Below are 27,170 nucleotides of genomic sequence, written 5' to 3' on the forward strand. Positions count from 1 at the left end.
AAGGTCTTGACATTGTAAATGACAAGGTCTTTTATTTATGTTTTAAAAACCATAACATAAATAAAAATCATTGTCATTTACAATGCCAATAGCTCAAAGTCGCGTAATGTGTATGGCAAACTACAGTAGCCTCCTGACGAGTGCCCTTTCACTTAATTTTTTACAACTGAAAGCCCTGGCATTTTTTTTTTTACAAATTAAGCACGGGTGGTGTCCGTGTCTGCATGGCAGTGGTGGTGTCCGTGTGTGCATGGGAGTGGTAGTGTCCGTGTGTGCATGGCAGTGGTGGTGTCCGTGTGTGCACGGCAGTGGTGGTGTCCGTGTGTGCATGGGAGTGGTGGTGTCTGTGTGTGCATGCCAATGGTGGTGTCTCTGTGTGCATGGCAGTGGTGGTGTCTGTGTGTGCATGGCAGTGGTGGTGTCTGTGTGTGCATGGGAGTGGTGGTGTCTGTGTGTGCATGGCAGTGGTGGTGTCCGTGTGTGCACGGCAGTGGTGGTGTCCGTGTGTGCATGGGAGTGGTGGTGTCTGTGTGTGCATGGCAGTGGTGGTGTCTGTGTGTGCATGGGAGTGGTGGTGTCTGTGTGTGCATGGCAGTGGTGGTGTCCGTGTGTGCATGGCAGTGGTGGTGTCTGTGTGTGCATGGCAGTGGTGGTGTCTGTGTGTGCATGGCAGTGGTGGTGTCTGTGTGTGCATGGCAGTGGTTTGACCGTCGTGTCTTCGTTGCGCAGCTGTTTGTTATTGTGCCACTGCTAAATCCGACGGTTTCCGAGGCCTGTGATTAGTAATGGCAGATCCTGCCAGCACAGGGGGCCCCGGTGGGATTCCACGGGGTCTGTGCATTAAGTATATGGTCATATCATCTCTCAAACAGATTTTATACGGTTTACACAAGCCACACAACTGGACCTATTTATAATGCGCCGGCTGCCGGCTGGATAAAGTATTGCACTATTGCTGTGAGCACACCAAACTTATATCTCCACATCACCGACATAAGCGGCTTCATTTTAATTTCTTGCAAAGGGCAAAGTCACCCCCACCACGATCGCCAAAATAGACCCTGACAGATCCTCCAACTTTCCGAAATGTAACCCACCTGATGCTGACTTTGCTCACCTCACATGGTCCTGCCCACATATTAGTCAATATTGGAGCACTATATTCGAACACCTCTCACTGATGATTGACATTGCACTCCTCCCTGACCCCTTCCTAACGCTCTTTAGGCTTTGTGGCAAACATTCCAAAATTGGTGCGCAGACACGGGCCATTGCACTATTACTCGCTAAATGGGAGATAGTGCTACATTGGAGTAACAACATCAGCCCGACAGTTTAGGTTTGGATAACAAGCTTAGTCACTTGCATTTCTATGAGCAAAATCTATTCTACACTCCAGCCTCCCACCTCCAGACCTAAGGATATCTGGCAGTCACTGCGGGACTCCCTTCTAGCACAGGACAACAACACCACCGTAAATACATGCGAGCCTCACAACAACATGAAATGCTTGCAGAACTCCAACGATAATGCTGTACTGTTATCTATCTGTAACCACAGCTGAAATGCAGGACAGAATGCTGTTTCTGTACTATACAACATTGAATGCTCACCTTCCACTGATAACACTATTTAATGTGCCTTAACCCATTTAATGGTACTTTTTTGTATATAATTATTTTGAAAATTATATAAAGTCTTTTTTTTAAGAGTTAAAGCACAACAATGGTTATGAATTAAACCCCAAAAAACAATGAAATTCACAAGTTATGGTTAAGAGTTGTAGCTTTTGACTTCTGCCGATACTCTGATGACAGATTATAATTTTGACAGTGTCCGAACTGAAAATAATGAGTGTGTTATGAGCCTCGTGTCCACACTCTGCATGTAGGCAGGAAGCTCAATCTCTCCATGTCGTATAGAAAGGCAGAGCTATGTGACAAAATGTTAGCAAAATAAAGGTATGCTCTCTCCTGTTGGAGAAGAGTGAGCAGAGAGTCGAAAGAGAGAAATATAAAACATTGAAAATAAGGCAACGCTGCTACTACAAAAAAAAGCTCACACGTCGTGCACTGGTATGCAGACTCCCCCTGCATTCCAGCAGGCGCGTGTCGCGATCCGTGCTGCATTAGCACTGTGGACACAAGACCTGGCCGCGCGCACAACGTTATCCTATGGGGAAACGCTGCGCGCGGCCAGGTCTTGTCTCACTTCGGCGTCTCAGACTGCTGAGACGCCGACAATAGTTCTCGGCGAGAACACGCTTTCAGCGCGTTACTAGCCGAGCCCTAAAAAGGGGGGAAGAAAGCTACATACAGGGTGTAGTCAGCTGTGAAAAGAGATGGAATATGAAAGAAAACACAGAGGTATGAGGGCTTATTGGAGACTAAATAGATGAGGGAATTTGAGAAAAATTGAAACTATAGAAGGCCATAATGCATACTGGGTGAGAATTGTTAAAAAGTAAGAAATAATAAACATGGTTTGCCAGCAGGAATGGCTGGTGTGAAGTCTGTAGTGTCACCCTGGTTAGTGGTGGAGGCCTTGGTCCTACTACTACTGCCTGACAAATCAATTGTATTATCTCTAAAAACTCCAACCTAGAAATGAATGTTTGTCCCACAAATTGTTTCCTACAAATGATACTGCTTATTCGCCTGCTTCAAATATTTTTGCTATCTTGTCACTCTGAAAACAATGGGCAAACTCTGTCTCTCTTCGTGTACTGCACCTCACAGAGATTGAGATGAACTGGCAACAGAAGAGTCTTGGAGGAATTACAACATCCTTGATATCAGACAATCCGCCTGACATCCCATACAACAGCCTAAGCAAACCTCTCTCAATGTGGAAGAGAATCCGGGAAGTATAAATCACTTGATGTTCTAATCCTCCAGTCCAACACCATCTCTGTCAATCTGACATGCCCAACTACTGTCTGGACCACCAGCACTCCCAAAGTATATACATAAATCCTAACATCTTACATGTTTGCTTCTTTGAAACAATGACAGCGAATGCAGGGTTTCTGGTGCAAAAAGTGCATTTATATATGTGAGCGGCACTAACGTGTTACAGCTCTGAAATTAGTTCTGTTCATTGTAAAGCATGTGCCACTCACATAAATAAATGTACTTTGCTGCGCCAAAGAGCCTGTGTGTATCCATCATCTTCATTGCAAAGGAGCAGGAAAAAACATAAATAAATAATAATATTTTTATTATAAACGTATTTATTTCTTATTTATACATATTTTTCATAATTTATAAAATATTTTTCTATGTTATGCATACATATACATCAACGATGTCACTTGAGATGACATGAGTGATGTCATAAATGATGTTATATAGAACATGTCGAGAGTGATGTCATATGAGAGGTGATAAGCAGTGCATGGCGGGGCCCAAGCTGCTAGCTATTAGTTAGTATAAGTTAGTGCTGCTAACTATAACTGGTGAATTTCTGTGTTTTTGTTTAGTTTAAAACGGTAATGTTGTCATTGAAAAATTCACCTAACTTTAATGTTACCTTAACCTTTGCTTTTTTCAATGAATTTGTAAGATTTTTTCAAAAAATTAAACCAGATTTTTTATCGCAGATAACTATAACATAATTTTTACCCTGAGTTTTTTCTGTGAATTTCTAGTTTTTTTAATTACATAAAGTAATATTTTATTACGGTACATAAATCCAATCCCCCGCCGTGCATGGCCTTCGGTCAAGCACAGCGGAGGGTTGGCTGCAGGGCCTGCCCTTGGGTACCCCATCCACCGAGGTCTTTATTTTGAAAATGGGAAAGGAGCCGCGTGGCATCCCTCACCGAGCCTCATTAGGCCCAGGGTACCTCATCACCCATGGCCATTTTGTTTTCATTAAAGGGGAGGGGGTCGCAAGCAGCACCCTTCCACGGGTCAATTTCGATCCCAGGAATCCCATCCCCGGGGCCCGATGTGATCATCAGAGGGAGGGGGCCATGCAGCCCCTCTCCCTTTCCTGGTTTCAGCCCTGTGGACCCCAGGGCTTGAAGTTATTATTAGGGGGAGGAGAGCATGTGCACCCTGGTGCTGATTTTGGCCTGGGGGATCCGTTCCGCAGGGTCCCACATTATTTTCAAGGGAATGGGGTACGCAGCTCCCCTCCCGGGCCATTTTTAGCCCCAGGTGTTATACAGTTCCTACAGATATAACAGGACTAAGTATTAGACCAACACAAACTTCACAAGTCAATCCACATATACCATCGCTAAGTGTTGGTGGGCTTCGGCTAGCTCACAGTACCACATCAAACCCCTAAGCTAAACAGAGTAACAGATGTTATTGGCAACCTGAAACGTGACACTTTGATTCTCAAGGAGTCTGGAGAAACATCCAACCATTTCTTTTGGTCACTCTGGCATGCCCAAGGTAAACACAGGAAAGATACAACAATCACTTTTCAAACTTTAATTGAAATGATTGTATTCTTGCATAAAAAGCATGAGCTATTATTATAGAAAGGTGAGACATTTTAATGTAATCAGCATTACTAGAATGTTAAACAACATGAGCAATTCAACTACGTTAACTGTTGCTAATGTTTGCTTACTTACTACTGGCAAATCGAGGGTACCCTCTGCCAGATCAAGTGGGATAGCCTAACACCCATACTTTGGTCTAAGGTGTCATAAAGCTGGTCCCAGTGTGCAAGGTTATCTTCCTTAGCAGGATGGAGGATGGAGTCAGCAGGGCTGCATCCCAGTCCCATTCGCAGTGGTTCCAGGATAATCCCAGCATGGAAATGCTTAGCTCAAGAAAATTTGCAAGGAAGCTGTTTATAAAAAGGGCTCCAGGTTTTAGGGTATGTGTTTTTTAAAGATTTCCATCTGCACTTATCCGAATGTATTATTTACCCATCTGATTGGCATTTACCCATATTTATTTTGTGGTTTGAGAATTGAGTTGTAAAACGTAATTTCCACATTTATTTAACTGATAAACATGCACTTATACTTTGATACCTATCACATTTTAGAAAATTAAACAGCTATATATAACAAAACACTAAACCCTCTGAAAAATATTGGCATACTAATCAAGCATATATTAACATATACCTGTAATAAAGGAATTCTCTTCCTGTTGTTGCATTCTCCATGCTGTCTATCTGCTCAGCCGTTGGCCACAAATTCATGAGGGGCAGAATGTAGAGTCACTCACAAGGAGTAAACTGTTCTGCATTTTTCAGCTTTTAAAAATAAATACAAACAGGAAACACATTTTTTTCTGTCTGTATTTATCTGTAAAAATCAGTAAAAATTGAAAATGGGGAGCCTTAGTAATAAAGTACTGTTCTTATCAACTGTGGCAGAGGCAGTTTTCTCCAGCTAAAATGAAGAGTCTCCTAAAGAGCACAGAAGAAGAAGAAAACAATGGCATTGTGTCCTTCATGTACGACCCGGGAACTAACTGTACATACTAAGGGGTCTATTACGATTGCGGATTTCCCACATCCTCCGGGCCGGCGGAAGCCACCGCCGGCCCGGAGGATGCGGGAAAACCGCCGAAGATGCTTGAAAGACCCACCGCCAAATTAGGGTGGAAAACATTTACATGGCTGGCAGTGTCTATCAGACACCGCCAGCCATATTAGGATGGAGTAGAAAGTATGCTTTTCTACGGCGGCTTTTCCGCCGTGGAAGAGCATACGGACCTTCACTTCGGGGACCCGTTGTGGGCCCCCTGGGTGAAGGTGGGGTGGGGGTGCACATGGGGGGTACCTATGCTACCCCCCTGCATTTGCGTGAACAAAGCGGCAGGCACCGCGCGGTGCCTGCCGCTTTGTGCACGCAAATGCCGTGCATGCATTTTAACATTGCGGCGGGTGCAGCTTGAAGTTGCACCCGCCGCAATGTTAAAGATTGAGGATGTGACCGCCACCCTGGCGGTCACATCCTAATCTGCACGGAGGGACCGCCGCTGCCCCTGAGGACGGTCCCTCCTACTCTATGGTGGCAGACGGACTCAGGTCCGTCCGCCATCCTAATCGGCCCCTAAGTGTGGCAAATGGCACCAGGAGAAAGATGTAAACCTACGGAGTTGAATCTAAAATAAAAAATACACATTAACCACTTTACACGGGGACCCCATCCCCTGGGCCTGCTGAAAAATTGTAGGTAGAGGGAGCACACACCCCCAAGCCAATTTCATCCCTGTGGGCCCCATACGAGGAGCCCAGTGTAAATTTTAGAGGGAATGGGACCCCCATCCCCTGGAGCCAGTTGACATTTGCAGGGGGGAGAGGGGCACACGCACCCCTACCCAGGCCGATTTGGGTCCCGTGGACCCATCGTTCAAAAGTTTGCTTCCAACATGCAATGCATTTTTTAAGCTCCTGCATGCTGGGAACAGACTTGGTGTTTGCTCCTGCTTGGACGGAATTTTCAAAATGCTCCTGCAAAGTGAGAGCAAACACAGATTTCTCTGCCTGCGCTGCTACAGGCACGTAAACCGCTATGTCCTGGGGGTGGGCTCCAGGGGCATAGCTTGCAAGTCGGCCCCAGGGGATGGGGACCCCAGGGTCATTAATGGCTCAATGAGGGGGCAACTCATCTTGGATTGTGAAGCTTCTAAGAACACAAATTTAATGGCCACCATCTTGGATAGGGTATTAGAAAGCCCCATGAACCCTTCCCAAAAGATTCTGAGAAGGGGAGAACTATGGTGCTCTCCAGCATGGTCCCTGGGGGAGAGGATTGCCAGAGGCTACATCAGCGAGCCAGCTGCCATTAGAAAATGCCTAGGGGTGAATGCAGTGGCTTACAAACTTAATTGCTGTCCTTTGGGTGAGTACAAAGCATGCCCGCTGTATGCAGTGGGACGCAAGGGAAGCTGTTAGCCAGTGAGTGGACAGCAAAGTGGCCTGCAGTATAACAGACTATTCCAGTTTAAACACTGCGATCCAACCTGTCAAAATTAACCTTTTTCACAGGTCAAACCCTACCTTTTAATGATTAATGTCACCCCTATATAGGCCGTGTAGTCCACAAGTCAGGGTGCATGATATTTAAAAGTAGGAAATGTATACGTTTAATGTTAACATGTCTAGCACCCAAAATATATTTTACACTATGGCAGGCCCAGTTGTCCTATGTAGAAAACTAGATTAGAGACTAAAATCCTGACAATGTATGTTGGGCATGGGACTAGCTAGAAAAATAAGTAAACCACTATTTTTAATAGTTACTAAAAATCCAATTCGATGGTGAAGTGGGATTTTTAATACATACTTCTGAAAAGTAACTTTTAGAAAGTTAACATCTCTGTGCCTCGAGTTCTTGAAGGTTAAATTTCCATTTGCTCCTCTACTTCTTCCAGCCAGTAATTAGTATTTGAATAGATGTAAAAAATGTGCAAAGTGATTCCCAGGAGCAATAAATAGGCTAACCTGAATGGGCAGAGAAGACCCCTTTGAACCTGAAAGATATTCAGTGTGAAACTGCGATCATGCTTTTTGCCATTACAGTGTCACATCCAACTTGAATGTCAAATTCTATTTGATAGGTCTGCTGGATTTACCAATAACATTGGGAACACACATAAAAGGAAGGGAAATGAGATGCAAAAAAAAGTTTTGTGTATCTACTGTCTGGTTGCTGAATAACCCTGCTTTAGAAGGTACTCCTGAGGTGGATTGGGACCTAAAGGACTACAATCAGAAGGTAAAATCTTTCATCAGGACAAACCTGGTTGGTGTAGTTGACCCATGAACCATCAGAGTCAGTGTAAAAGTGCACCTAGGTCTGGGTCTATCGCAACCATTGATTATCACTGGCAGTTTATTCTTCTTGGTGCTAATCTTTCTTAAAATGTGAAATGTAATCTCTGGTTCATGGGATTTTTGTCATTTGGTGTTATTTTGTTTATTAAATGTATTCTATTTTTCTAAATCAGTCTGGAATTTTTACTACTTTGTAATTCTACTTAATTACTACTTTGGTACTGTATAAATCGTTTCCACATTGCCCTAGGTTAAGCCTGTCTGCTCTGTGACATAGCTAGAAGTGTCTTGTGCTCAGTTTAATTTAGTTGGTTTGCCCTGACAAGTGTTGTGATAGTTCTGATAATTCTTTGAGGTGGTAGTCACTTACCCCAATGAATGTTATTATGATAAAACAAAAGTCCAAAATATAAACAAAGCATGATTGTGTACAATACATCCATAAGATAAATAATTTGTGTGACAATTCAGAGTACTTCATGTAAAACAATTCCTCATGCATTGCAATCCAAGCACTCCACGACTGGTGGAATGATGCATCAAACAGCCAATAACCAGAGATGAGAGAGAATGCTTCTCTGGGCAAAGACAAAGCCCACTATTCATATATTTTAATGAACTGGCAAGGACAGCAGTACAGTCAAACCACATCTAAGAAATTGGTACGTTTGTTATTATTGTTGGATGTTTATTCCTCCCTTATCATCAAGCACAATATTATGGTGATAGGCGCGAGGAGGGCGCCAGCTGTTCTTGGCGATTTCTGATTCAGCCTCCGCGCTCTGTTCCCTGTTTGCGACCCCCCGTATTTTTCACACAGTAGGGTGTAAGGGGAGCGGGGGTGCCCATTGACCCGCCGCCACTCTTCGGAGCTTCGGATCTACGGAAGACAGGCGGGGGTGCTGAGTGGTCTCCCCTCCAGCTTGGAGGCACGGAGCCGTACATAGTGTGGTTGACCCTGCTGGTTGAATCGCATTGGGGGCATTTGAAGGCTACCACCAAGAGCCAGGGTCCAGGAGCGAGTCCCCTGCAGCTGGCAGCCACATTTCCCTTATCTCATCTGAACACCTGTGTATTAATTGGGCACTCTGTTAGAATTTGTGCCTATTTAAACAAGACTTTACCACTTTTAATTTCATTTTCAGCATTTATAATATTATACAGACATCACTTCCTGCAACATAATCAATGCCAAGGTCTCATGCTATAATCTCCTATGATGTCTTCAATACTGATCACTTGGCAGTGCTGGTAAGAGGTTAGTGATCAGGATAATGCGACCTTGATTCCTGTGTTTGGGCTGATATCTGGGGCATACCTGCAACCTTCTTGGTGGGACCGAAGTCCCTGTAAGCCCTGACAGTTGCCCTGACAGTTGCCACCCGCATCTTTGATTTTGAGCACCTCGCCCTGGTGGGACCACAAGTCCCAAGGTGCACCAGTCACTTTCTCTCAGCCGCTCACGAGAGTAAGGCATCACTCTGTGCTTAAAGCGCTGTCTTGCCCCTCATGGGCGGGCCGTCCAGACTGTTCGAGGCTGGGCTGGGCCATATTACTATCATCTATTTCCGCTCGTGGACTGCGGACAGCGGACTCTCAGTGGACTTTCAGCGGACTCGCAGTTTTTGGAAAAGTACTAAACCATTAAAAAATGTAAAGACATATTTAAAGAATCAGTATCATAGCCTGAAAGTTCTTGCTAGTATGAGTAGGTTCAGGCCTGGAAATGGTCAAGGGGTTGTGGGGACATTGGGCACTTTTTTATTAAGGGCTGAGTCGGTATTGATGCACCAAATTGAATTAACCGAGAGGAGACTTTCCCTTGAGCTTGCAATAAAAACTGACAACAGATCTGACATCACGGGCCTAGCCTCTACTGTTTCTGCCCCCGCCTCATGTTCTGCTCTGGAGGCACCTGTAACCCAAAGCAATAGTTTAGTCATAATAGATCAAGACAACGAGAATACAGAAACCCCAAAAATACGGGTCAATGATGATATCTCCAGCCTTCCAACTAAGTCTAACGTGGTTACCCAGGGTCAAAATTCTAAATCTAAAACCAACCATGTGAATAGTTCCACGCCACCGTCAAAGAAGAGAAAGGGTCAAGCTGCGGGTAAAAAACAGCTACAGCCACCCAAGCTTCGGAAGAATAAATCCACTGACAAGGAGCTTATCCACGAGTTAAATATATCCAACGCTGAGGCTGTTCCAGGGGGGCCATTTCCTATAGAGGTTGATTACTGGGAAAAGCTTGAAACTACGGTAACGACACTTCTAGACCCACTGATTCAAAAGCTGTTGGCTATTGAAATTAGATTGTCGGAACTTGAAAGAACTATGACAAACAGCAACATGATCACGACCACTTGTAATAGGGGGGAGATTAATGTTATTAATAGAAATATGGATAAAAACATAACTGTTAATACTGTTAATAATCAGAACAGTTTGTCATGCACAGGGGGGGAAGGGCTGTCACGGCATAGAGTGGAGGACACTTCATATGAAAGGAACTTAGCTCTCACTCATGCTCGGGTAGTAAATACCCCAAATGGTAACCAGTTAGGGAGCAATCAACATCATATTCCATGCCCAATAGGAGGAAAGCAAAAATGCTTTGAGGGTGTACCTATAACACTCCATCTACCCCCTAAAGCCACCCCTATACGGTAATATTAGCCAATGTACCTCCACTGTCACCAGGTGCTTTTGAGCACTGGTCTTCATTGAGGAATAAATCAATCCATTTCTTGAGGGAGAAGATGGGGATGGATGACTCACTGTTTACAGATTTTAAAATGGTTCGTCGGATTGGGTGGGTTGGGCAATCTACCAAAAAATTTCAGGGAGACTGTGTTGTTCTATCCATCAGATCCCCAGGATTAGTTAAAACTATATTAGAAAGGTCTAACACCTGGTCCTTGTATCCTAGGGGAGTCTCCATCTTACCACTGGGTTTCTTCTATCTGCCACCAAGAGACCTGGGGTCTGTCATAGAAAGAGTGAGATCAAGACAAATTAACCAACATCCTATGTACCCCCCATGGTACCATTCAAATCGATATGAGCCATTGAGTGACCTTGGAGATATAGACTGACTGACTTCTAGCATTAGCGGCCCACAGAAACTGGAAATTATAAATAGTAACCCTGGGATAGCTTCCGATCTCCTTAATGACCTGGTGAATTGTTTACACGTAACTGATCAGGTAGATAATTCTGATCATCCCTTACCTGTAGTTTGCGAGAAGCACAATGTGGAAATTAGTACTTTGTCATTAGAACATCCCGATGTTGACGCTGGTGTGGGTGAAATGGTCATACCCACTCAAAATGCACAGGTTCTTAGAGTGGCTTCATGGAACATTGTGGGTATTAGATCAAGAATCTCTGATGAAGTCTGGCTATCATATGTTAAGATGTTTGACATTATTTGCCTCCAAGAAACTTGGAGTAGGGATGAGGTGGCTACTGATGGTTTCTGCTCATCTAGTATCCAGGCAATTCCATCTGCTGCAGGAAGGGCAAAGGGTGGTATAGCTACCCTAATCTCTGTAAAATATGGAATGATAAAGATTGAGACTATCATGGACTCTCCTTGGTTTCAGATCATTCTGGTCTCAACCTAACCGATGTCCCAATTTTACCAATTAATTGGTATTATAAAAGTTTCGACCACAATGATAGTGGGGTCATTATTAATTTAAAAGAGGAGATAAATAAGGCCGTAGTTAAATGTTTTCCTGTTTGTATAATTTGGCTGGGGGATTTCAATTGCATTGTGGGGTGCTAGATATTGAAAATCAACCACTCCCACATTTTAAACACACTGTCCAGGGTGAGGCTCTAAATGATATCATCGTAACTAACAAATTATGTTTTGTTGATACTCTGGTTTGTACTCCACTTAATCAGTACCCAACATTCCAGGGAGGGGATAGGGCAAGTACTATAGACTTTATATTAATTTCTAGGACATTTTCCCATCTGGTGGAAAACTTTGTGGTGCAACCCAACCCCACTAGTGATCATAAACCCCTAGTCATCAGTTTACAAATAAAGGTAGCAAAGGGTAATAATGATGATCTCCCCTTAAATTATAACTCTAACCAAGGGTTGAGATTAAAATGAAGTAAAATAAACCCAGTTGAATTCGAAGAGAACATCGTACGATCTAATATTGATACGGTCATGATATGTCTATCCAATGTCCTTAGTTCGGAGGAGGTCATACAGAGTTTTGAAGAAATTTGTAGAGACGTGGCTAGTAATTTGACAAGGTACATAAAGAGTAAAGAACCACAGGTAGCAACATGGTTTAATGCTGCGTGCTCTAAGGCACAAAAAGATCTAAAAAAAGCCCTGCACATGGTCCCCCATGCTGAGGATTTCATTAGGAAAGCAATACAAACCTATTAATTAGTTTAAAAAAAAGAAGAGTTAAGAAGCCTTGCTTGGGATGACCTGGAGAGAGCTGGTGCCCTCAAGGACTCCAGAGGCTTCTGGGAAGTCATAAACCGCCCACTCTTTACAGACGAGGTGAGGAACATGGAATCAATAATAACTGAAGATGCATGGGTAGTCCATTTCTCAATTTTTTTTTATCCCAAGGGTGAATCATTGCAAAACAAAAAAGAAGACTTAGCCATTCATCTTGCAACTGCAAACCAAATGAGTCTGTCCATTACGGTTGAGGAGGTTGAAGCTGCAATGCTGAAGGGCATTTCTGCAAAAGTCCCAGGGCCAGATGGTGTCCCTCTAGAAATGTTTAAAGGTAATCCCCTAATATGGGCACCGTTGCTGGCAAATGTTTTTAGATCGGTAATAGTGGGTCGCATCCCTGATTCTTAGAAAGAAGCCTTGGTGGTCTCAATGTACAAGAAGGGCAGTAGGAATTATCCCACTTGTTAGAGGTATATATCCCTAATTGACGCAACATGCAAAGTCTTGGGGAGGGAAATTCTTGACTGTCCTGATCTTTGGGCGAATGAGTCTGGTCTGATATCCCATTTACAATACGGCATCCGAAAGAGGGTGGGACGAACAAACAATGCCTCAATTTGGCCTTAGTCATAGGTAAGTACATGAAGGCAAAGCGAGGATCGATCCACTTGGCCTTCATGAACTTATACAGTTCATTTCACACAGTTAATAGGGGGAAGCTGTGGTTACCCATGGAAAAGATGGGCTTTAAAGAGGCACTTATTACCCTCCTATGTAGGATGCATTCATCTACATCTGTTTCCATATGTTATGGACCAGGAGGAGAAAAATCTAGGTCCATCGCATCCACAGAGGGCGTACGTCAGGGATGCATTTTGGAACCCTTTTTATTTCTTTTATACACAAATGGGGTGGAGAAATTCCTAATAGAGCAGCACTTGGATTACCCGACTGTAGGAGGAAATCCGGTTCCCCTGTTATCATATGCGGATGACACTGTATTGATGACCTTGGTGGCCAATAGTCTACAAAAAGCCCTGATCTCTTTTACTGATTTTATGATGGAGTTGGATCTTAAGGTCAGTTTTAATAAGTCTTTTATTATGGTCTGTGGCCCGAAAAACACAAAAGCAAGGAAATTTGTGTTAAACGGTAGAAACATTGAAAAGGTCCCTTCTTTTACATATTTAGGGAATGTTTTTAACAACAAATTAAACTGGGACAGTTCGATTGCGACTAGGGCCCAACAGACCAGCAAAATTATAGAGGGCCTGTTTCACTTTGGGTCTAAACTGGGTCATAAGCCAGTGGCAGAAATTCTTACCCTATATAAATCAAAATGTCGGTCAGTCATTACCTATGGGGCAGGAGTATGGGGAAGTCAAAAAACCAGTCAATTGCAAATTTTTGAAAATAAATTCATGAAAAGATTGCTGATGGTTCCCACCAGCTCGCCTACAAAATTTTGCCATTGAGAGCTGGGATTGGATCTTGTTGAAGATAGAGTCAAAATTGTGCCCCTGATTTAATGGGGGAAAGTGTGGTCATCCGAAGAGTTATCATTTACCAGAGCGATTATAAGGGATTGTCTAAGTTTAGAAAACGTTTAGTCTATTCACTGGCTCTGCTATGTCAAAAATGCTTTAAGTAAGATTGGCCTAGGAATTTTCTTTGAAAATCCGGATGGCACACCATCTAATATAAACTCAATGATTAAAAATGCCTATTATAATGAGTTACTTATACCTAACCTGGATGATGTGACCCCATTCTATGGGTTGCCAAAAATCCAACAATTTTATTCATCTTTTAGTACCCATACACATTCCCGCTTCCTTCTGACGAGGTTTCATCTCTGTACATTGCACTTTCTAGCGGCTTTTCCTATCCAGGCGAGTTGGTGTGAGAGACTGACTCCCTGTCCATGCAATCATTCAGCCGAACAAAGCACAATGCACTTTATGCTGTTTTGCACTTTATATAAAGATGTAAAGGCACGTTTTATTAGGCCCATTCTGAGGGAAATTGCCCCTTGTTCATACCTGGACGGTTTTAATCATTTATGATTTCTGTCCAATGCCATCATTTGTTGCACTGTCTTAAATTGTATTAGAACTGCTTTGCGAATCAGGAACATTTATGGATAGTGATAGGGAAATCTGGGAATAGGTCTTTAAGTAATTGTAAGCTGTTTATGTATTCTGACACCCTTGGACTGATATAAAGAAATTGGCAGCCTACAAAAAACCTTGTTTTGAAACTATATATGCTGTTTGGTTACACTTAGTTTTTGCAAAATGTAATATGGAATATTTCTTTATGCATTGTATATATTTTATCACTGTAATCATGTACTTTTATGATTTGTAAGAATTGAATACTTTTTTTTTTCGAGGTTTATACTTTTCCTAACATTGCTTATTTGTCTCCATCTCCAGATTGTGTTTTGACTGGTAGGTGACTGGACACTTGTGTAAAGCACTACGTCACCTTGGGTCTGGTTAAGGCTATATGAAACTGCTAAAATACTTAAATATAGACAATGACCCAGATCATGACACAGATCATGCTCTGTCCACAAGCAACAGCAGTTCCTTATCTACAAGTCTGATTTTCCACTGGTGCTCTGCTAGAACCAGAACAGTCAGCATGCTGATTATTTGAGAGTAGTTGCAGTGGTACTTGAATACTTCTTTGGCAGTGCCAGAGCCATGTGGTGGTTTAGAAAAAGGGTATCCAACATTGATCCTCTCAAGTGGTTAATGTTTTACATTTAGCTTTAGCGTATGAATTGGTTTCTCATGTGGGGATCCTGAAGATCTGGAAGTTTTGACCCAATCTTAAACACCCTCTGCTTATGTGTGTAATACTGCAGCAACATCTGCTGTAGCATTAGTGCGGGACGCTACTGCTTCTTTTAAAACCGCTAAGGCAGGTGTCACCCTTAACTGTTGCTGTTTGTACAAATGTCTGCTGCAGAGGACTGGTTTCAGCAGAAAGCATCTTGCAGGAGATACGTTTGAGTGGAAAACGTGGTGCAAGGGGTATCTTCTCTGTGAACCAGTCCCATTGTCAGTATCTCAAGTCACTTTGAACGCGCGCTAGGACCTTCAGTTCAATTTTTACTCAATGTACTCCAAAGCACATTTTGTATAGTCAACATGTACTTTGGCACAATTGTACTGTCATCTTGCATAATATCAGGAATAGGAAATGCCCACTTTTTGACCACTGGGTTAAAGTATTTGCATCCTTACCAGTGATACCAGTAGTTACTGCCATTATTCTGAATTTGTGAGTCAGCATCATAAAGGTTTTCAGCTGCTTTTATTATACGTCATCACAATTCAATCTCAAGCACATACCTCGAGGGGCCGAGTAATTGTTATTATATTTATCTCACCTGATACAATCTGACTCAGTCTAGCCAAACTTTTTCTGATGCAATCGTGAATGACGAATAGCCAAAATGCCATGGGTAGCGGAGTGACATAACATACCCTTTGACATTAATGACATCATAGAAAGTAACATCATATAACCTTTGACCCTTAATCTTCCCAGGAAGTGAGGAGACATGACTGTAATCCTAATGACATGACAGTAATGGACATAGCTGAAGTCCATAATAACTGTATGAGTCATGTAAAAACACAACACAGCTGAATGTTTGTTTTAGATACCACTAATATTAGGATGCTGACATGATCTTTGAAAGTGGGCGGGTGTAATACATATCCTGAAGTGTGGAAGTCAAGCGAAGGGAGTACACCTGACTTCTTCTAGGTGTAATTTGAGGGATTCTCCAACAGAGAAATTTTGAAAACAATAGGGGAAATAGTGCATTGTAAAACACAATTTCCACTTAAAGTTGCTCAAAAGCATATCCTCTGAAGGGGCACTCATTATAGTCCTTTGCAATTTCGCTAGCCAAAAAAAACCTGATCTCCAGGGGTTGACCTCATTTTTTTCCAAATGTGTTCTGAGTGCACCAATATGTCAAGAAATTACCCCATTGTGCAAGGGCAAGCATTTCGTCATGAGTGACCCCAGTACCACAAATTGAATACAACATGCCAGTTCAAGAATGTTGCAGTTAATCTCATCCATATATCATGGTGACCCATCTGTCAAATAATTAGCTCTTCTATGTCAATGTCAGCATTTTGTCATGGTTGCTCCCTCCAATACACCAGGAGTGTCCTCTCTTATACCAATAATTACCTCTTATGTATTTGTACCAGCATTTTACCTTGGGTGACCCCCTGCAAAGAATATCTTCGATTGTGCCAATTTCAGTATTTTCCAAAGGTGACCTATATGCAAAAAACTGCATCAAGTATGTCAGGTCCAGTATTTTACAAGGGGTGCCCATTGTGCTAATAATTACCCCCACTCTGCAAATGCCAGCATTTTGTCACAGGGGGCTGTCATGCTAAAAACTGCATCCAGTATGCCAGTGCCAGTATTTTGCCATGGTTTCTCTATAAGCCAAGATTAGTATGCCAGAGTCAACTCACTCTGACTCAGTCATTTATTGACACTTTCATTCACTCTTATTCTCACTCACTCAGACTTTCTCACTCACTCACACTCACTTTCACTCATTGTTCCTTATTGTTACTTATTCTCACTGGCTAGCTCATTCTCAGAGAGGTCTCTGTACTCACTTTTTCTCACTCACACTTATTCTCACTCGCACTCACTAACACTCCTCACACACATTCTTACTTATCCACTCTCTCACTTGTAGTCACTCTTACTCTCTCACTCACACATTCTCACTCCCTCAGATCGACACACTTATGCACACTCAATCTTACTCATTCTCACTACATGTCACTGACTCTCACTCTCTCAAGGGTGCCTTCACATACACACACTCTCTTTCAAGCTGACACTCTCGCCCACAAGTATGCACACAACATACATTTAAAAACATTTTTTTATTTACCTCAGATGTCAGTGAAGGTCTCATTCTAGCTCCTGGTTATCCATATTGTATTGCACAAATAGTGAATAATACAATATTTTGAACTATTAATGCAATAAAAAAATGGGACGATAACAAGGAGATTGGAGACCGCAGCCCCTATGTTTTCTAAGGCAAGCTGTTGCACACACATTGCCAGGGGTTGCAAGCAGCAAGCCAGGGGTTGCAAATGCGACCCTGATGATCCCTAAATGACGACCATAGGTGCAATAAATACCGTCCAAGTATGAGGTTTGGGGGAATAGCATGTGGATTTTGGTTCTTACTGTAACAAAATCTACTTGTTCAGTAAATACTTGCAATTTTTCGTTGATACATTTCAGCAGGTCAAACCATAAAAGAGATATCTAACTGAAGTTAAAGCACATAATGCAAATTACCCAGGCTAATCGTACAGAGGCTCTTATTGTTTATATTTAAAAATGTATTTTAGCATGCACAGGCGTGAGTACTCTTCATGAAATATGCCGTCTACAATACATATGTTCACTCCTTTCTGCTTTCGAAAAGTACTTTTTTTTAACCAAGAAAGGAATGCATTATATCTCTGACTGAATAGCTTTGCATTTTGAGATTAATCATGTGTTAAGCAAAGTGCTGTTCAGTGTAGAAATTACACGCACAGACAGAAAGAAACTTTATTGCAATAAAAAATGTAAAATATAGGATGGTAGTCAAAGCAAACAAGAAACCTAACACCATCCGTGGAATTCACGGTTCTCATTACAAAAAGAACAGTACAGCCCTTGCGTAAGAATTCAGAATATATGTTGAAAAGTAGAATTTTCACTGATGTGTGTATAATGTGGCAGAAAACAAGCATGTCTTAGATGAAGGAAATAGCATATCTTTATTAAAATAGGCCTGCAATCTCTGCAAATAATTGTGGAAGATTCTGGGAGAAGACAAGGAATCTGTGGCCTAATTTCCAAACGGGACTTTCCTCGGAACAGGGTTGGGGGATTTCTGATTATTCGACAGCCTGAAACTTGTGAAAAGATCCCAAAGTACAATGTGGCATTTTGTGATGCAATGCCAGACGCATCCATTGCAAGACACCAACAGCCTGATTAACGAATGTATTTTTAGACAAAAATATCTTTATTTACCTCTTCTAAGAGTTCACAAAAGGGATTCCTTGGCCGATGTAAATGAATGCACTTCTGTGGATGTCTCTGCCATGAGTTCAGAAAGATCTGCAGAACAAATCCCGCTCAGGGGGAAGGGATTGGTTTGTTCCAAGATGCTATTTGCCTTTGAAATTTGGCACTGCCCTCAAACATGCATGTTTGTGAGCATTCCCACAGTCCTATATACCCACTTCTCATTCTGGCAATGATGAGAAGGGAAAGGCCCATAACCTGATTTACAGAGGATGTAAGGGAAGGGCTTTCTTTGTGGGGAAAATATTTACTGATGGAAAAAAAATAAAGCATATACAAAGGAGGCTCCATTACCCCCATACAGAATACTCATTGAGGAATTCTGCATAGTGAGACTAGGAACCCCTGGGTGGGTGATATCGCATAAGATGTCCAATGACATACCAAGTGGTATGCCTGTAAGCCTACTATGCCAGGTGCAGCTGCCTAGGCGGACTTTTGGGAATGTTGGCATAGTAAAAGGTAGTATATCTGTACCGGTACATAAAAGTACTTCTATAGGTACAGTTGTATTACTTTATTCGTGAATGGAGCTCTTCACATTTATAATGCAGTCAGCCCACACAAATTTTGTATTCTTTTTCATTAACAAGTGTATGTTACATAGTTTACTAGCAACATTTGGGATGAACTTTGCACAGTACTCAGCCATACCCAAAATGTCCTTACTTGATCTTTACTACAATAGAATTAACCAATGAAGGTTTGGGTTCTACTCCTTCTTCACTTATTACATGTCCCAAATAAGACACACTCCTCTGTGCAAACTTGCACTTACTAAGCTCCGCGGTCAACCCAAACTCTTGCAACACATTCAAAACTTCCTTGAACTACAATCATGTTCTTCCTTGCACCTGGCAGAGACTAAAATGTCGTCCTGAAAGAAACTTACTCCACTCATCTTCCCAATCTATGCATCAAACGCTGAAACACTGAAGTCGCCGATCCAAGACAGAAGAACATATGTTTTAAATTGGTAACAACCATACGGTGTTATAAAAGCTGTAAGTTTCCTTGACTCCGACGTAATTATCACTTGGTGGTCCGCCATTGAAAGATCAATGGTAGAGAACCAAGTTGCTCCTATAAGCAACAACACCATCTCATTGATCCTAGGCAACAGAAACCTTTCGATGACGATATTGTTATTCAGGTGGCGCAAGTTGATGCACAAACAGATTTTTCTATTGCTCTGGCGTACTACCACCACCGGAGAATACCATTGCCTTTCCTTCTGCTACAAACTTTATTAAAGTGTCTAATTATTCCACAAATATTGTATTTCTTTTTGGCAGCAGAACAATATTTGATTGGGTCCGGCATTCATAGGGAGATATGATATTGTTAGGTTATTTTCATTTTACTGTTTCTACTACAAATGATATTTTAATATATTTAATTTCTCTTCAGGCTCCCTCTTTGATTTTTTCATATTTTGGTTATGAGGTACCTCCTCCCACACAGTAAATGTATTGAATTATGTATGACATTTGGCTTGCTTTTTACTTTTCCCTTTTGGATTATACTTCTAGTGGGGTGTTATATTTTCCAATAACATTGCAACTCACCCATAGAAGAATCCCCTATGTAGTGCCATCCATCATTTCCAAATAACTATTTCCCTATTACAATACGCCCGTTTGAGAAGAATATCCCATGCATATCAGTAAGTAAAACACTCATGTCAATAAACATTGTAGTGGGAATGTCACATTAGCTGTGAGATCTGCTGATGGTAGCCACATAATTCACAACACAATAAAATTCAGCGAGGGGTAAGAACTTAGAACATTGACTGTTGCAAGGGAACAAGATGAAGAAAATGATAGTATGTAGAAGTGTGTGGAAATTGGATTTCCTTTGCTCAAAGAGATTAGAACTTCTAAATTTCACTTTTATGAAGTTTACAAAACCGCCTTTTCCCTCAACACAGTCGTGAAAGGTTAAATCACCCATAAATTGCGTAATGCAATATATCACTTTCAAATGGAAATTAGAGCTGTCTCATGAAAGCAACTACAGATCCTTTTTAAAACAACAGACACATAACACCAATTGTATTCATGTTCAAATGCTGATATGTGCTGCTTTTAATATTGTTTCCACATGTCAGCAATAATGCCATCGATGATGTGATACTTGGTGAGAGACACCTTCGAGGATGCTAGTCGGAATGTACTTTGTGACGTAATCAATTATATAATTTGTGACATCCTGAATGTTGTGCATGTCACAGCACTAGAAAGTTAGGTGCAGATTTACAATAAGTGGTGCATCCATGCATATCAGCAGGGATGCGCCACTTATTGTGCGCCATGCCACCGCCACCATGGATGTGCCGCATTTACAATGTGGCGCACCCAGGGGCAAAAACGGCACAGATGCGTCACGCATCTGTGCCGTAAAGGCGGCGCATTGCTGGAGTTGCATCGCAAACGCGACTCAGTTCCAGCAATGCTCTGGGGGGCCCTATTCTTACAATGCTGCGTCAATCCTTATGCCTGCTTCAAGCAGGCGCAGGGTTTCGACACAGCATGGGCCCCAAAGTGACTGAGTGAAATCTTGTAGATTTCACTTGGCCACTTTTAGAAGGCGTTCCTGCGCCGGAACGCCCCCCCCCAGCGCAGGAACACCTCCTTCTGGCGCAGGGCTTTATAACGTGACGCATCTCCCAGATGTGTCACGTTGTAAATACCCCGCACCATGGCGCATCTTTTGCGCCGCCGCTGTGTCACAAAAGTGACGCAACGGTGGCGTAAAAGAGGCGCAAGGGGCTTGTAAATCTGCCCACAAGTTTTGTGTTCTAAGGGAATTTCCTTCTTTGCAGATACATGACTATTATGTGAGCAGGATGTACAATGCATTACTCAGTTCATACTGTTGGGGAAAGTATTGATGGTTCATGGTACGCTCTTGTAGTATCAGCATGTAGTTATATGTTATATTGTGCACATGTTTTGCAACCATCATATTTTGCAATGAATACCTTTTAAGTTGAATACAGGTCTCAGGTCTTGGTCTTGAAAAGTTCAGCCCTTTATTACAACATTAAGGGTCTATATGGATCTTGGCAGTCTTACAGCCGTCCCGCTTCGGCAGAGGTCCCAAGTACTACGTTGAGTGGATGGCAGTCCGCTCCTGGTATTGAGATGTTGAGACAAAGGGCAGGACAAGACCACCTGGCTGACAGTACTCCAGCAAGATCACGCCGGTGGGATTGTACCAAACTGAATAAGATGTTCCTGCTGTGCTGGTGGTCTTCGATTAGCAGGTTCTCAGCAGAGTCAAGTTTTGGTGCAGTGAAGACAAGTAAGTACAACTTATGTATGGGTATTACAACACATGTGCTATGTTAGCATGCAATGCAGATTTAGGCAATGTGTACTATCCCTTTGTGTCACTTTTTGCATGCCATTCGAGCAACATATACACACCATTGTATGACCCCGCATAAGATACATAGAAGTAATGTACAAGTGACGTACTTTCAATACTGGTGACAATGGACTCACTTGGTGACGTGGTGGTGTCGGTGCAGCAAAGGGGGGACCTGGACAAAGGCATAGAAGAAGGAAACGGAAGTGGGAAGCAGGAAAAAGGTACAATCTTGCCTCATATCTTTCCATTCTGCCACCTCAATGTAGGAGGTCTTCCTGCCTCAGTTGGACAGGCGTGAAGGCCCATCATAATCAGCTCAGCGGGAATCTTGCCTGGAGTCCCGCCACTAAATAGTTTTAGTCCCTGCCACCATTGACACGGTCCAGAAATCCTGGCAGAGTCAGTGGGATCACGGTGGTCTTTAGTCTATGGAACAGCCAGCATCTAAATAGTGCGGGCAAACCACCAATCGGCTGGTCTGGAAAACCAGCAAAAAAGCGATGAATGGATGGGTATCACCAAGATCTAAATCAGGCCCTAAGGCTGTTGATGTGAGGCACATTGATATGATGAAGACATATTTATTCTCCTGCGTTATGAGATTATAGCGCAGTCCTCATTTTACAGATAATATTAAAATGAATGTTACATCTGATGAAAAACAAACCTTTTAAATTTTTTGGGGGGATCTGAATTACTATCTACAGGTGCTTATAGCTATTCTAAGAGTTATATTAAAAGTGATGAAAATTGCCTATGGAAGGAATTTTTCTAGGTTTAGTCAATTAGTTTGAGCTTTGTTAACTTCTTACTCATATCTGTGATTTATTATGCCTAATGCTAACTGGTCAACAAGGTCAATTTTTACTTGTTACTTGTCTGTATTCCAGCACATATGACTCCAGCCATCGTCCCCTTTTTTATTTGAATCAATTTTAGACAGCTAGTTGGGTTGGTTAAGCTTATTTTGTGATTGGAAGGCCACCCAAACCCTTTTCAAATTAATGCTAAGCAGCATCTGGCCAACTAATAACTGGGTGAGATCATTAGAGTTGAGAAATGGTGGTAGGTGGGAAAGGGTTATGATAGAAAATCCTAGCAAGTTTTGCGGGCTAAGTGAGAATGGTCTATGTTGATTAACATGTGTAAGGCATGAGTGAAAATTAGTAGGATATGATTTGCAGACTTGCTGGTTGAATGCGATTTTATTCATGATTGGCAAGTGTGGTGTTTCCAACTATTACATGCTGAAGAACAGTCTGTTGTGACAGGCATTTGGTGTTCTGATTTTCTTGAGACACACATTGCTCCATTCCCCTTGTCTCTCTTGCACATTTAGGGGTTCATTACGATGCCGGACGGAAGCCCATTCGTAGTGTGCTACGCAAACAAATGATGGACGGAATGCTGAATAAATCATACATTCACCCCAAGTCAAGAGATCTGGGTTAAATCCATCGTTCTTTTTCTCACCATGCCACCCCAGTTTAGACCCAGCCATATGCAAATCAGTCTTGACCCTGTGCCTCATGGGAACAGTCCAGACCGAACTGCCAATCCAGGTCCTCCCTGGACTGGAAACAAGCATCCTGGGACCGGTTTCTGGGTATTACCCTTCATCAGCCAGGCTAGCTTGAATCCAGTGGCACAGTGAGCAAGGGCCCCATGTCTGGGCATATCCATCCCACTTAGGGTGAAAAGTGCTACGCAATCAAATGATGGATGGAATGCTGAATAAATCATACATTCACCCCCAGTCAAGAGATCTGTGTTAAATCCAACATTCTTTTGCCTACCGTAGTGTTGGCGGAAAACATATTATTTCCCACCCCTGATGCTTATATTGGGACCACCATATTACAATGGGCCAACAGAGGCCATTCTCCGTCTGATGCGGTTTTACCAGCTCTACACATTTTCTCGGTCCGCAAGGGTGGCAGACGATGCCTATAGAGCAAGAACGGGGTGCAGAATCATGTTGCGCCTATAAATCAGATTACGATGTAACAAACAGCCCTTCACACGCGGTGTAAAAACCACCACATCACGGATGGTGGAAACACAGCTTCAGAAAGGAAAAGCCAACCCAGAACACATCCAGACCAGCTGAGCCACCATGGATCCAGCGCTACAGGCCTTTCCGCTGCTCTACCTGGTGCACCTCTGGCAGATAAGACCCTGCCACTCCCAATAGCAGAGGTACGTCACAAACACCTCAATGCATGCAATTCCTGTACAACTACAACTCCCAGCAAGTGTGCAGGCTGGGCCGGCCTCACGATGTATTTGGCAACCTGCCAACTGCAATGTGCGCGGTCCACCCAATTCACATGAATGGCCCCCCAGTGCCCCTGAAGGCAAGTGGGGTCCATGGCGTGCCCCACCAATGCAGAGCACGCACCCCGCGACAGTCAAAAATGGAATCTGCTGGCGGCTCCCATTGGCAGACGGCACATTCGCATAGGCAGTGCTACACTGCATCGGCCAGGAAGCGCCGTCCACAATCCTGCATCACTCAACTGGGACCAATGCGTGTTTACGCTGTGGATGCCAGCGACTGCGCCTGTAAACACATCATGCATTTGCATTGTTGCTATGTGAATTGAAACACACACCCCAAAACATTAGCCAAAAGTGATGTGTGCACCCAGTGAAGGCATCATAGAGTGTGACTTTGATTCAAGTCTGCACACACATCGCTTGTCCAAGAAAAGGAGAGTGAAATTACATTCTATGTCATGCCTCGTGGCCAGCATGGCCCTAAATGAGTCAAGGAGTCCAAAAAACCAAAGGGCTCTCGCACTGTACCAATGTAGTGTAATGAAACTAACGGCTGGTAACACTGCCTGTACATCTCTTGCTATGTCCTTAGTTAATCCTTGACCATGGGCCGTCTTCTGAAGGGCCAGTGTTTTAGGCTGACAAATCGAGGTGTCCATATACTGCAACTATGGCATGCAGTGTGCCTAGCTACCATTGCCTGTAAATGTCTCACACACCTCATAGGAGTGCACATGTGTAGCAAAAAACTCATCGCCTGGATCCATGTGTTTGTGCACCTCATGAAAGTGAACAGGGCAATGTCTGTCACACAATATCACCACACAGTCACAATGTACTGACCCCATAACATTTGTGTTCATACTGTGCTGTATATACATGTATCATTGTTGAGCTGAGACTCACTACCCTCATTCTGTTATGTTGTTGTGTATTGTGGGACTGAAGTCGGAGGCCGTGCTGTGACAGCAGCCACATGCACATCTGCATAGATGCTGTGAAACAGAAGTGCTGTGCCATCAACCACAGGGCAGACCAACCTTGATGTAGCAGTATACTATATGCCATACACATCGAGCTACTATGGATGTTGAAGTAGTGAGTATGCAAGAACTATGTGCTCATTTGGAGCCCAATTTGGAGCCAAAACGAACATATCGTGTTGCATTGTCTGCTACAGTGAAGGTTATGGCTGCACTGCATTTCTTTGCCACTGGGTCTTTCCACTACACTTTGTCCAGTGCAGGTGGGAAGTCACAGCCCATGTTCAGTGTTGCGTGACATCCTGTCAGCATTGATGCTGTACAAGGACAGCTATGTACACTTTCCGAGGCGAGATGCATTGCCAGCTGTGAAGGGGGATTACTTTGATCTGGGAGGTATCCCAAATGTGGTGGAAGTTATTAACGGAACACACATTAGCCTCGTTCCACCACAGGCACTTGAACACATTTTTCGCAAACGAAAACACCACCACTCCAAAAATGTGCAAGTGGTATGCCAGGTGGTTCAGATAATCTCATACATCCATACATTCTAAATTATGCAGAGAGGGTTAAACCTCTCTACGAATTAATAAAACATGATTTCAAACCAATTAATTGGACTCAGACACACACAGAAATGTTACGATCATTACAAACAGACATGTTAACTAAAACAAAACTGCAAACACGCGCAAACGAACGCAACCTTGTAATCCGAGTCATCCCAGGAAGATGCGGATTCACATACCTGACCTCTAATGAGGGAGAAACGGTACAAATAGCATACAAATAACATTTGTACACACAAGCTGAAATGAAATTCAGTTCTACTGAAAAAATTCTGACTGCGATTCAAACTGCTGTAGCAAAAGAAAGAGCCCTAGCACAAGGTAAACGTATAATAATCGTTACACCGGTACCCGCCCTAGAAGCGGTAACAAGAGCAAGCATTCCGAATCCTAAAGCTTTACATCCGAGATGGATACAATGAGTTAATTCTCTTGCTGCATTAGACGTAGTATACGATTTTGATCCTAATTTAAAAACACAAGAATTTCTCCAATACGAATATGAATGTCCTCTGCCGACCGAAATCCTGCCTCTCGAACATTACAGCTGTATAATATATACAGACGGTTCAGCACAACCCGCAGTTGGGGGTAAACAAGCTTATAGTGCTGCGTGCGAGATTGTTAAAGGTCGTTGGAACGAAGGAAAATTTAGACCATTGGTCACTAAAACTCAATCACTCGGAGACTGTACAGCTCAGCGAGCTGAACTACAGGCTTTTAAGATGGCGCTTGAAAATACCGATCGCGAATTCCCCACACTAATTGTGTGCGATTCATATTACTGCGTCCAGTCTTACAATGAATACTTGCAGAACTGGGTTCAAAACGGTTTCAAAGATGCAAAAGGTGGCACAATCAAGCATAAAATGCTTTGGGAACAAGTAGTTCTTTTACAGAAAGAACTACAAAAGACTCACGTGATACATACACTAAGTCATCAACGTGATGGCGTTCACGTTGCAGGGAATTCATTGGCTGATGAGGCCGCGAAGGCAGCTGTGCAAACGGCTTCTGTAGCTGCCATTTACCGGTCAAAAACAAAAATAGACAGCGAAATAATGCAGGCTGTCAGTGCTTCAGTAAAAGACAGTGGTAAGACACTCCCGAAAGCCTTTCCAGTAAAGTACTCATACAAAACTGATCCGAATAATGTTCCTTTTGCTGTAATCCCTGGAGTGGGGGATAGGGCAATTCCAAACATGGAACACAGGTTAGGACTAATTTTAGCGGCACACGAAGGGCTCGCTTCTGCACATGCTGGTATTTCCGCCACAATATAATTATTAAAACAGAGATACTGGTGGCTGCGCATGAGAAAACAAACTAGGAACTATGTTCTAGAATGTGAAATATGCCAAAGAATGAAAGTATCAACAGTGAAACGACCAGCACAGACGCCCCTTCTAATCTCAGATAAACCATTAGCATGTGTTTACCTGGACCACTGTGGTCCCTTACAAAGGGATGGCAACTATAAATATATCATGGTCGCAGTGGATTCCTGCACGAGATTCATTTGGATGTGGCCCCAGCGCTCGGCTGACGCCAGAACTGTTATAAAAGATTTGCGAGTCTTTATCGGCACATACCCAAT

The sequence above is a fragment of the Lissotriton helveticus genome, chromosome 5_1, assembly GCF_964261635.1.
Source record: "Lissotriton helveticus chromosome 5_1, aLisHel1.1, whole genome shotgun sequence".
In the NCBI taxonomy this organism is placed as follows: Eukaryota; Metazoa; Chordata; class Amphibia; order Caudata; family Salamandridae; genus Lissotriton; species Lissotriton helveticus.